At 38.9% G+C, this 13963-nt stretch overlaps 1 protein-coding gene across 9 annotated transcripts in view; it reads left to right on the forward strand.

Annotated features, from left to right (window-relative positions):
* Positions 1-13963, forward strand: part of PLXNB2 (plexin B2) — a 334226-nt gene that overhangs the window by 191147 nt on the left and 129116 nt on the right. The gene's annotated exons all lie outside the window — the stretch shown is intronic.

The raw sequence follows: 13963 nt of genomic DNA on the forward strand, positions 1-13963 counted from the left end.
ATTTAGGTTTACTTTGCCCTATATGTAGTATCTATAGCTGTGTGTATTTTTGCACTGAAGATTTGGATTTATAATACGAATTTCAGTGCAATGTTTTTCTATTTGACTGTAAGTAGAGTTTTCAATGCCTGAAGTTTACTGCCCTCTGGAAGTCATTTTTTCAAATATAGAGACAATTGTTTTCTAACAGGAAGCTAAGATCTCCAGTTAATATGTTGAATCCTTTAAAAAAAAATTACATCACCATCAGTATATAAACCATAATCCTATTTCACAACTTTTACAGTTTTATTGCAATCTGTATTGAAAGCATATACCATATTTTACTTCTCCTTGGTCTAGGAGTGTTTGATAATATTGTTACATACCTTACCTATGTAGTAGCTATGATACCTTTTAATATGTAAAATTAGAACATTCTCTGTGAGTCATAGACTCTCTGCTGGTAACGGAAGTTCTCCTTTTGCTTAAGTGTGCTTTTGGAACAGACAGATCTGAGTGAGTTGTATCCTTGCTGTCACCATGGGATGTTCTGAGTGGCTATAATGGTAGTGATAACCATGCTGCCACAGATTTCTTCCAGTCTTTTTAATTTACTACATTTTCCCAACAATCTCACCTCCTGTTTCCCATGGCTGCAAGTTTCTGTGAACTCATAAAATTACTAGCCAGTCAGTAGTGCAAAAACCATCAACCATCTATAAGAGGGCAACCTTGGCTTATGAGATTGTTGTTGTGTCTAGAAGTTATTGGGATCTACTTAAATTAAGTAGAGATTCAACAACAAGGTGTATAAGCCAAAGGTTCACTGATCATGTCTGCACCGAATGAATGTCCATACAGCGCTTACCTGGTGCCTACTCTGCACATCATCAGTCTAAGTTTCACTAGAGAAGTTGATGGTTGCAGGATCAAAGCTTAACAACCTCCTAGCATGCGGTGAAGTTAAAACTTAGAAGGATTTCCGGGAGCTATCACTGGTTGTTCAAGTCCTGAAGTTCTGGGGATGATGTCCCTAAGACATTACAATGACCCTGATTCAGCCAGTGATATTTTTTGAGAATCTAAGCATTTTTGAGTTTTGTGTTGTACTCTGCTCTTATGACTCACCGTCTAAATACCACAGTGATATGTGTCTTACAAACACCAAAGCAAGATGTATTTAATGAACATGTGGCAATAACTATACATTCAAACTTCCTGAAGTCTCAGGATGGGGGAGGGGAGCATGGGGAAGGGGGAGCACTCTTGTATAGCAGTTGAACCAGCATGTTTGCATTATAATTGACTGAGTTGTTTTTCATGTCAGTCTCATCAGTTAGTGCCCCATTTCAATTTTTTTTCCTTCTGTTTTCTCATGTTTATGCAGTAAGCAGAATCTTTTAAAGAAATAATCATGCAGCAGGATACAGAGACATTTAGTATAGGATTTTAATTTCAAAATAGCTTACAAGTTTAAAAATTGCCCTTCAAAATATATAAAACCTAATCTTCAGAAAATGAGTCATTTTATTCACACATTGAAACTCAGTATACATCATGCCGCTTTAAATTGATGGTTACCATGTTGGCAAAATGTCTTGCTCTATATGTTCCTCTGTCAATTTCAATAGAAAAACATACCAGTTAGTTAAATTAGTGTCAACATTTTTATCCATTGTGGCAGAATGAATGTGATCTCTAATGCATATTGTTTTTCATCTGTTTTAACTTTATGAACATACAGATTAAAGCTCTGAGTGGAAACATCATTTCTAATTTATATACGTGCCTTTGTACCAGTAATGCATTGCAGATAGAAGCATATCTTCCTAAATTTTGAATTCTTTGTTAGATACTAATCCTGTAGTGTCCAAGAGATTTGGATAGCACTGGTTTAGCAGATATATGGAGTGGGACAATACCTCTTTATAGCCACTGTTTTTAAAAGACTTAATTATTTTGTATTACCATAGCACCTAGAGGCACAGAACACCCAGAATGGATTTGTGCAATAAAAATGATTTTTTTTTTTGTTTTGGCACAGAAATGTGGAAAAGCGATATGAAACACATTATGATTGAAGCATGTTATATTAATTTGGCATTGCAGTTGAATGGTTTTGTTACTCAGTTACTTTTAAAACTGATTGAGTAGAATAAACCGCCAAAAATACTTTTAAGCACTTGTGCTTCCAGATGCTTATTAGTCAAACTGGAACCAAAAGGTGGGAGAAATTTTGCTTCACTGCTTTCCCCTCACAGCTGAGTTAGATGGTGGAAGGAAGAGAGGGGAGGAAGGGCAACAACAGTAAAACTAGGTTGTGTGGGGAGAGATGGAAAGACAAAGGGGACAGGAAGGTGGTAATTGCACTGGGACATGCTAATTATGCAGAGTGAAGGGGGTTGTCAATGTGGGAGGATGGAATGGGACAGTGCACATGGGGCTGCGGAAGTAGAAAGCGTGCAGGGAGCCAAAAGATCACTGACTAGGTTTAAACCGTGTGTGTGTGTGTGTGCACGCATGCACACTCACAGTGGGGAGACATGCAAATTGAGACACTTGAATTTGACTCTTCTTGTATATTTATAATCATCTGAGGTCGGCAGGACAAATACTTAATGTATTCCTTTTTACTAATTGCTCCCAAACAAATGATGATTATTAAATAAACGCACTTATAAAGAACCTGGCTAGAACACCAGTATTGCCACAGTGTGTGTTTTCTCATGTGTTTGCACAATGCCCAGCTCGCTAGGGGCCAGACCCTTATGGAAGCTCTGGGTAGTATTATAGTAATTTGACTGTAAGCATACAGTAGAACCTTAACATTACGAACACCAGAGTTATGAACTGACCAGTCAACCACACACCTCATTTGGAACCGGAAGTATGCAATCAGGCAGCAGAGACACACCCCCCACGCCTACCCCCTCAAAAAGGGCAAATACTGTGCAGTCAGGGCCGGTGCAACCATTTAGGCAGCCTAGGCGGTCGCCTAGAGCGCTAGGATTTTGGGGGCACCATTTTCTTCAGCAGCAGCTGCGGTGGCCGTATCTTTAGCCGCCCCGGTCACCGCTGGCATTTAGGCGGAGGGAGCTGGGGCAGGGGAGCGCGGGGAGGGCCCCCTGCAGCAAGTAAGGGGGGAGGCGGCACACAGGGGAACTCCCCGTCTCAGCTCACCCCTGCCCTGCCTCCTCCCCGAGCATGCCGAGGCTGCTTCACTTCTTCCGCCTCCCAGGCTTGCGGTGCCTAAGCTGATTGGCACCGCAAGCCTGGGAGGCGGGCGAAGTGAAGCAGCCATGGCGTGCTCAGGAAGGAGGAGGAGCAGGGGTGAGCTGCTTCACTTCTCCTGCCTCCCAGGCTTGCAGCACCAGTCAGCTTAGGTGACGCAAGCCTGGGAGGTGGGAGAAGTGAAGCAGCCTCGGCATGCTCGGGGTGGAGGCGGAGCAGGGGTGAGCTGGGGTGGGGGTGCCTCAGGGCGGGAGTGCGGGGGGGGGGGGAGGGGCGGGCGCAAGGTGGAAGTTTCACCTAGGGCGCGAAACATCCTTGTACCAGCCCTGTGTGCAGTCCTATACTATTTTAAACATGAACTACTAAAAGGGGAAGAAGTTTGACAAGGTAAGAACTGTGTCTGTGCTTGTTTCATTTAAATTAAGATGGTTAAAAACAGCATTTTTCTTCATAGTGACGTTTCAAAGCTTTACTAAGTCAATGTTCAGTTGTTCTTTTGAAAGAACCATAATGTTTTGTTCAGAATTACATTTCAGAGTTATGAACAACCTCCATTCCCGAGGTGTTCATAACTCTGAGGTTCTACTGTATGTCTATATTGCAGCTGGGAGTGAGCCTCCCAGCCTGTGTACACAGACTTCCACTAGTGGGACTCGAGTTAGCATGCTAACATGGATGTTGTGGCTTGGGTGGCCCATAAACTTATGAGGTCTGTGCATTAAATGAGACAGGGATCCAGTGGAAAAAATAGTATGTGATTATGTAATTAACAACTGTTATCATAATGCTTATGCACTCAGATTCCAGAACTCTTTTTATATTTTAAGGAATACATTTGTCTTTCTTGAGATGTAGTAGATCTGCACATCAATCTTTTACTTTCTGGTATTCCTGCCAAATAACCTACCACCGTATTTACTTTGTACAATTTAATATCTAATATCAAGGAGACAGTAAAGTAAATTCTTAGCATTTTAGGAGAGCTGTGTCATCAGGTTCAACTTCAAAATATCAGCCTACCAGAATGCTTAACATTTTGATCTTTAAGCGTGGTCTCACAATATTAGCTAATCCTCACAGAACACCTGTCAGGTAAGTATTATTATAGATGAGGAAACTGAAGCAGTGTTTAAAGCCAGCATTTTCAAAGTTGGGTGCTGAGGATTAGGCACCTAAATAACTAGCCTGATTGTCAGAGGGGATGGACATCCTTAACTGTAGTAGACTTCAATTGGAGCTCCAAGTGTTTGCATGCCTGAAATTCAGGTCAATTATTTTGATACCTCAATATGAATTTAGGCTCTAAATCTGAGGCCCCAAGGTTTGGGAGTGTTGACCAAAGTGAGTGGCCCAGGGCCAAAGAGACCGCAATTCAGGAGTTCTTGGTTCCCAGGAGCTCAAGACCTTGGGCCCGCACCCCTTTTCATAGCATCAGGCAAAGAACTCTTGTTGGAGCAGCAAAAGGAATGAGTAATGTTCACAAAATAGGCAAGTCTGGGAGGGTCTTCCTTCGAAGATTTTATTGAGTGGGGTGGGGGGCGGTGAGGGCTGTGTAAAGGGGGAAAGGTGCTTGAATTTGGAAGGCAAATATAATGGCAGTTAATTTGTCCACCTCCCACTGTTAGTTTCATTAAAAATGTGAGTTACCGTGTTATTTCTGATGTACTTTCTGCTCCTCTTTCCCCGTTCTGTTACACAGTCAGCACGGTGACATAATTGGGCTGGAGAACAAATTTGCATGCTGTTTGGCCCTAACAAAAAAGAGCATTGGGATATTAAATGAGCAACATGTCCCGTTCAGCATGCCGTTTAATGTATTGCTAAGCACAATTTTAGTTAAAACATGGAATTTATTTTCAAGTGCATTATGTCATGTAAGCGGTTATTATATACCTGTTTGCTTTCTGAAAGTCTGTGTATTGTACAGTGCCTTTGTACTGGTGAGTGACACATTGAGCTTGCAGTGCTACAGCATTCCCTTCTCACTACTGCAGAGCAGGTGGGAAACTAAACAAAACTGCAGCAAAAGGCTTTTGGCTCATAGGGATTGTTACATAGGGGAGGGGAAAACCTAGAGTACAAAGAAAGGGTCTCGACTGATTGAACAGCACAGAGCAGGCACATACAGCTGAAGTAATAGTCGGCATTGTCTGGATTTCAGATTCAGAGAACTTCATTGCTGCTTTGGTCCTACTTGAAGTGAATAAATGCTACTGCCAGGAACAAAGCCCAAAACGGGGGGGTGGGGGGGGGGAAGAAAAGGAAAAAGTGATGACTCACCCCCCCATCTCAAGCCCCAGTAGAGCGCTCCGCTCTCCCCACCCAACTGCCATGTGTTCTGGTTTTATAAATAACTAAGCATTTGAAATGTTCAGCGTAGGCTGGGTGTGCATTGATACCGTATTAGAAAAATGCAGGCATCTACAGAAAAATGCTAAAGCAAAATTAAACTCTAGTTTATTTTTGGACTGGATTGTGTCATCCTATAGGGATATTTGGAGAGGAACAAAGCAAAACTAAGCCTCCATAGTGTTCAAGAAACCATCTAGAAAACTGTGGGCACACTAGAATAGAATTTAAGATCAGTCTTGTGGGTTATTATTTTAAAGCTGAACCACAGCTTTTCTAGTTCTCGTTTTGTTGTGGCTTCACTGAACAATTTCTATTTAATGCACCACATATTTCCTTTTCACCTTAAATGTGAGTGAATAAAAATCTGCTATTTTTATCTGTCACAAAGTAATCTTTAGACAACATGAAAGAGAGAGTACTGACACCACATTTCCAATTAGCTACTGATGTTTACTGAATATTTATATTTAAAAAATTATTTTTTAAAAAAGTACGGTATATAGCTAAACAGCCTTTAAAGAGTCCATCTGTGAAAAATAGTTGATGACATTGATTCTAGATCCTCAAAATATATCTTCAAAAAAGCCCTAATTTATAGATGTCTTTGGAAGATTGGGATTTTCAGGTTACAATGCAAATTTGGGAAATCTAGTGTATTTCATAATTTTTTTTACTACAGTGATTTAAGCAGTTGTTTGATATGAACAGATGTGAACTGAAACATTATAATTATAAATCAAAACAGCTTACATAACATGTCAATTTGTTTTCAATATACCCCTTCCACTGCTCTCTACCTTTACCACCACTATTTTTGTGCTAACGAAAAAATGCCCTGGGCTCTCAGGATTTTTATGCTGTTTGTATGAATATATTTGTAAAAGCCAATATGATTTTATTTTCTCCACTTGCAGACTGTAAATTAGTGTTAATGAACTGTGAAATATATTAACATTAGTTCAGTTTTATATTTAATAATGAAAATCCTCACTTACTAGGGTTGACATAGGGATTAAATAATATTTTGTAGTTTTATGCCAAACTCAATGCAAGTACTAGTCAAGTAAATCATTTAATGTTGACCTTAAATGTGTTCATAAAAAAATCCTATTTGAATTTAGATACTTTTTTGTACATTGTTTTTTTATATTTGACTCTTCTGTTACTATAACCTTTAATTTGACTTTGCAAAGTGTGATAAATTAATTACCCCAAAAGAGGAAGTAAAGATCTCGATTTAAATACCAACCTTTTTATTAGTGGTCACTTTTTTGTTAAGTTATTTAAACATGATACATAGTATATAAGCTGGTTTACATTTGGTTGCTTTCCACAGAATGACGTGAGTTCCATTTGTGGCTAGCTCAAATGAACACAAAGCAGAATCACAGTCTGTAGGAACTTTTTGAGTTGGGAGTTACGATGTTACACAATATTTATGAAATAAACAGATTTTTTTTAAATGTCTAGAAATATCCAGAAAACTCTTTGAAAAATATGGTGGGCTGATCACATTTAGGCATGTGAGGCCTGAGTAAAACTAACTTTTGTTTTCAAAGCATGCTGGGTTTTTTCAACATGAGGAAGGAGGGCTTTCTACATAGGTGTGGCTTGAAGGAATGAATAGGTTTGGGGCCATGGCTGATTATCTTAGAGTGGTGATCACCTTAGGTTTCTTTCTGAAATAAGTTTTCTTTGTGGAAATGTGCTCACAAATTATGACACCTGTCACCATGATAGCTTAAGTGCTGGACAAACAATTACAGTAGAATTTGGCATGCTTATGCGGGAGATATATTCTGACGCCCTGCTCTCCTCCTTTTTCTCCTCTTCCTCCCTTTTTTTGAGGTGATTCATTCTTTTATGACTGTCTTCTACTCTCTCCATACTCCTATCGTGGAGAACTCCTGTGATGGCAAGGGATGGAGATGCCATTTCTAGGGAAGGCCTTATTGGGGAAATAGGGCTGGGGTTTAGACTTGAATGTAGTCTTCCATGTTTGGGGCACACTACTAAGAAAGCTCTGCCCTATGTGCCTTAAGTCTTGTCTAGGACAGGTAGTCTGTGATGGTATGTCTACGCTGCATCTGGGAGTCAGCCTTACAGCCTGGGGAGACACATTCATGCTAGCAAGGCTCAAGCTAGTGCACTAAAATAGAAGTAGACTATTCTTCTCTCAAGCCTAGAGCTGCAACACCTACATTGCTATTTTTAATGTGCTAACTTGAGCCCAGTTACCCCGAGTCTGTCTATCTGTTGTGGGAGGCTTGCTGCCAGCTGCCGTTTAAACATATCCCAAGAGCCTGGTTCTCTCCCATTAACGGCATTGTAGATCAGGACTGAGTATGAAATTCAGTCTGTAAATAGATTGCCAGTGAAGTTTATAGACCACTGATGTCATGTGTTCACATCTGCTTTTGTTAGACATTAAGTGTGCTGTCAGGGTGGATTGATTTAAATCAACAATTTTTAATCTTCATTTAAATCAGCAAACAGGAAACCTTGATTTAAATGGGCACTTTTAATTGAGTTTTGCATTTGTACTTTTACTTTTTAGATATTTTCCTAAAGACTGATTTTGGTTTGTTGGTAAGCATTAAAGCATGTTGATTTGCAATGAAATATTACCTAAATGTGGTGCTTTTTTGCTAGCCAAGAGGTTACATTGTATCTATACATATTTATTAAAGCAGTTATGTAGCTTAACTAACACTTATTCAGATTTAATTTTTACGTTTTTATTATGTTAGAAAATGTTGAATAATGCTTTTCTTGTTTGTTAAATTAATTTTTTACTTGTGATTTGTATCAAGCTCTGTTTGGATGGAAATTTAAATTCAATTAAGAATGCACAAAAATAGCTTTTTTTAATTTAATAAAACTACTTTGTGCGGGATACAAACTTTTTTTCTCCTCTAAACATGTTTTTCGTTTAAAACTCTTTTATTAAACAATGTAAGTATTACTGTAGTTAGTGAATTGAAGTGATTGTTTCTGCTAACCGTGTGCTTCAGGATTTTAGAACTAGTAGATCTCATCCTTTTACACCTAGTTTTTATTCATAGATTGGAAGAGACCAATCTTTCCTGCTTTCAACTTCAGATTGGTTTTTAACTTTGAATGATCTAGTCATTGAACTCAACTAGATGAATAAACTGAAACAAAGAAGAAATTCTCTCTTCACCTGCAGAAGTTGTTTCTGCTCTCAAAAGCTGGTTTAGCACTTTAAAAAATTATTAGCTTGGTTCCAAGTGGTTAGCAAGTGACTTCCCTAAGTTTATTGGTTTGACTTTCCCTAAAGTTTGCCAGCAAATATGTGCTGCTTTAATATTATTTCTGGTATTTAATTAAAATGATTTTAATAGATTGTAATAAATTTAGGGCTTAACAAAGGTTGTCAACTTAGAATTAAATTTTTAATGTTTTTTTAAAGAACCTGTATTTAATTTAAATTTTGATTTTTTGTCCACCCCATGTGCTGCAGCTGCATGCTGCATCAATTGCAGTTTTATAGTTGCACTCGTATTCATACCCTGATGATTCATAATGGAAAATTCCTAATCTAAGAGGAAGGGATGGAGTCCCTTGATTAATCAAAGTTAGTAAATATTGTTCCTCACCACTGATGCAGTTGTGTCTAGCTATCTTATCTTAATGATTAGGTCAAATGCCCTCAAATTTAAATATTTTCATTGTAGTAAACAGAACTATATAATATAGTTAATGTCAAGAAGAAGAAATAATAAAAATCCTTTCTAGAAAGCATTAGCTAGGATGCTTGATGTAAAGATTGGGAGAAACTCATAGACCTTAAGGTCAGAAGGGGCCATCCTAATAATCTAGTCTGACATCCTGCACGCTGCAGGCCAAAGAACCTCACCCATTCACTCCTGTAATAGACCCTTAACCTCTGGCTGAGTTACTGAAGTCCTCAGATCATGATTTAAAGATTTCAAGTTACAGAGAATCCACCATTTACACTAGAAACTCTCTGGGCTTGATTGACTCTCTGCTCTGCACTGGCTTCCACTTCATCACAGAGCCTCTGAAGGTAGAAAGACAACTAGCGAGAATCTGCACTGGAACAAAGCAATTCAGACTTCCCCCTCGGGGACCTATAGCAGGCCAAAGCTAACTAGTGAAGGTGTGGGGTCAGAGCAACTGAGGGATGTGCTGATTCACTGCCTTGGTGGGCAGTTTGCAGTCCTTGTCCCAGCTGATTCAAACCAGGCCCAGTGTATTTAAACTTATCTTGAACTGACAAAATATTAGCTGGTATAATTGTGACAGATGGCCTACCTCTGTTTGCCTGATAAAGTATTACCAAAGAACTTCCATATGAAGTAAACACTACAAAAGAGAAGTAAATGGATACATGTATAAGGAGAAATGGAACAGCCATGGTGACCCTAAAAGTCCCCCTAGGTACACTAATGGAAATCTATCTTTGAAAGGGTGCCAGGTACCAGGAAGGAGAAAACAAGTAGCTGGCATAAACTGGGAGTTAAAGACTGACACTTTGTAGAGTATTTCCTAATATCCATGTATGTATGTGACACGATTTAAAAGAGACAAATGTCCAAAACCAAATGTATTGTCTCACTGTTGTAAGTGACTATGGAAGCAAGGAAATAACCATCCTATGCAGAGGTAGCCATCTCCCATGAAAAGGAGGAGAGTGTATAATGGATGGACATGGCACTTAGGTGTTTTCTCTGACAAGTGTGAAAGACCGCACTTCCGCGCTAACTCCAGGTAACCTCATATTCTATAACTTTAATTGTAGCATCATTCTAGCTGTGTTGCATGAAGTGTTTAAGTATATTTTATCATTTGCTCTCATTTTGGTAAAATCACATATAAAACCAGTTTGTTTTAAGAAGAATTAAAATGTGTGCTTGTGCTAGCTGGGCAAGTTGCTGCCTGACTCACCTGAAGAAACAAAACTCGGACCTTGTGGGAAGATAGTGGAAAGTGAAGGTAATTCAGCCTAGGTACGTGTCAGGCTGTGAGGTTCCTCTGGAGACTACAAAACAGCTGGGGAAAGCGACTGTGGTCACAGAGAGGGCTCAGTAATTGTGGGAGCACAAGTGATTGTTACAATATCTTCTTATACATTTCTTTTTTAGCTTTGATGCACCGTTTATTGATAAGACACTTGCAACCTCATTCGGCCACGTTTTTTTTGCCCTTTTTTTTCTTTTTAACTACAGTTTTAAAATTTCACTATGTATTAACTTCTTTGCCAAGGAAGATAGTGTGATAGCCTGCGTGGTTAGTGCTTACACTTCCCAGCACTGATGTTTGCAGTTTGTATTTATAATACTGTTGCATATGAGCAATGTGCTGTGTTGTGATCATGGACCTGGAAAGAATATGGAGAGTAGAATCTTTGCTTAAGGCTGTGTCCTTGGGGTACACATCAGATCACGGAGCTGTTAGACTGCAGGTGTTAGACTTCTCTAAGACCTTCATTTTTGCTTCATATCATTCTCCTGCACTGGGAAATGCCTAAGCTTTTAAGAAGTGTAAACCCATGCAAATTGTAGTCATAAGTGCAGATTTTATTAAAATTGTTTCTCTGTCAGTGTGAGGGGTCTCTGTAAATTGGATTACCAAATGATTTTGTACCAGACAATCCTGTTTACATTATGAGTGAAAGATTATTTTACATATCTGAATAAAGAGTAAATTGAGCTATTATATGCAGTTGCCAGGAATGATCAGAAATTTTCTGGCTTGTGCTTCTTAGTTAGAGAGCTGCCTGTTATCCTTCCTTTTTATTCTTCATAAATAAAATGCCTTCCTTGAAGGGATCAGGATTCAAGAGGGTAAATGCCATATTATTATTCCTATCACAATCGATTATTTTTATAGGGCTCTCATTAAAGACCTATAAAAAAACAAAATGGCAATACATACAAACTAGAAAGGATTAAAATGGAGTCAAGAGTGGTGGTGCCATAGAACGGAAGCACTCTGGTTCTGGAGTAAACAGCTTGTAAAAATCTTGAGATGCACAACACATGGAGAGGTTGCTCATATCTCTGGGGAGTTCTGTTTAAAGAGCAATGGAATGCTATGGCCCATATAGAGTAACCAGCTCGGCCAACCTGGCCTGCTAACTCACTTAGTGGCATTTATGGGCCTTATGGATACTGTAGCAGAAAGAGATTGATCTGGCAGGGAAAGCTGCCTTTTAGCATAATGGAAGAAGACACTACTGTGTGCCATTGCTTACAGGATGTAGTAGGAGTAAGGAAATCTATCAGCAAGGAATGGGAAGCACAATTGCCCCAGTCCAGCTGTTTGGTCAGGTGACTGTCTAGGTGGAGATCGAACAAATTCAAACCATGGTGAAAACTGGCTCAAGACTGACAATAGCATCTTTTGGAGCATCAGGGAAGCGAATTAGTGATCGATTTTAAAATATATATTATTAAAGTTAAGGAACTTGTTGTCTATGAAAATATTATGGTGATTAGGAGCAATCGGTACCTGGAGGTACAGGTAATCTTTCGTTGATCTTGGAGAGGGAAAATGAGAGATTAACAGAGGCCTGAAATGAACAAAGGGAGGACTCATTGTCTCTTCTCTAGATTCAATAGCTTACGCATCCAAGAGTATGATTTTTATAAGACATCCCTACTGAGAGAGAGCAGCTTAGTGGGAAAGGTTGAGAGAGTCTATTACAAAGTTTTCATAGGTTTGGAACAATGGTATTCTAAAGAACAGATCACCCAGAGAACATAAAGGAAGCTTCTCAAAGGTCTCTGAATCTCAAATGTGTGAAAAGCCTGGGAGACCAGTTTACACTGTTACAAGCACCTCAGCACAGAATGCTAGCTATACTGTTAAGCAACATGTAGATATATATTTAACAAATGCTTTCTTGGTAAGCAGCACATGTGTGGGACAGCAGTGATGGTGGACTGATGAAACCCATTGTTCTCAAGTTGCTAAAGGCTATTGTAGAGGCTACAAATGAAGTAAAATTTACACTAAGGTAGCTTCTCCTTCCCTGCCTCTTCATTTTTCATTGTTAATGGAGCAGTAAAAAAAATTGTATATTAAATAAGAATGGGGCTTTACATTTGAACATCATCTCTACAGGTGGCTATTCATTAGTCTCAGGGCAAAGTACAAAGGTGATGTTAAACTACGTGTTGCCTGCTGTCATGCAGTGACTAATTATGTGAAAGGGTAACGCTCTCTTGGTAAATGAGGAAGGAATAAGTCTGTCAACTTTTTAGTACCTTATCAACCTGAAAAGATTTGGTGGGAGCCAGATTTTTACCTGATTGAATATATATTAGATTTAGGATTAAAGAAACCATCTGCAGTAACAGATTGGATTTGTATGAGGAGGACTGGTAGCTGGTGACAGAGAGTGTAGGAGTTATGGAATGCCTCAAGGATTATCATAACACTAAGTAGTGGTAATCTAAATAGGAATGGAATACATGGTCATGTTCTACATATTCCGGTCAAGGAAACTGCAGTGTGCAAGTGGACATTTCAGTGGAGGAACATAAAGCTATGTAGGATTAACTGATTCTAGAGCTCCTTTTGTGTGCAAAAGTGTCTGCCAGTGACTGATAAGTTTTGGCTGAAATGTGCTGCCTGATAGAAAAAATACTGATTGACTCTTATTTAGTGTTTGTGGGCTGTAGCATATCTGACATGGTCTAGGTGTGGAAACAGAAGTATTGGTGTCAAGTAAGACTGATGATTTATTTCTGTGTATATGGTCATTGTAGAAAAGTAGCATGTTAAATGAAGACATCCTATCATTTTTCTAGAAAGTATCTTGAGACTGTATCTTGCTTGGAACTTGTTGCTTTTACACGGGGACAGATATTTAATTTTCCTGAGAAATGCATTAAGAAAGTATAACTGCCTAAGGGGCCAACTGATTCTGTTGGGTACTTAGGGAGAATTTCAATTGGGCACAAATACATTAACTTTTCTGTTTGTTTTTCCTTATTCTGTGAAATCAATCCTGTTAAATTAAGTAAATATGTCAAATATTGGGCCTAACTACATTTATTAATTATTGTTATGCTACAGTATTACATTTCTACAGAAATGTACAGATCTTAATTAATCCTCACTACACCCCGTCGGTATTTCACACAGAGGGAGACTGAAGCACAGAGAGGCTAAGTGATTTACCCAAGGCCAAGCAGTAGATGAAGCAGGGGTTATAACTCAGGGATTCTTGGCTCCCAGATCTGTGCCTAATCCACTAGACCAAACTGCTTTGAAGTTTAAAATATGAAGGCTGCACCTTTTTCATACAAACACCCTTAGCACTCAGTTCTGACTAATTCCTTTATATATATAATAATATTTTTTTTTCAGAAATATATATTTCCTGTTGCCTTTTGCAGTGAGT

The sequence above is a fragment of the Mauremys reevesii genome, linkage group 1 (genome assembly GCF_016161935.1).
Source record: "Mauremys reevesii isolate NIE-2019 linkage group 1, ASM1616193v1, whole genome shotgun sequence".
Taxonomy (NCBI): Eukaryota; Metazoa; Chordata; order Testudines; family Geoemydidae; genus Mauremys; species Mauremys reevesii.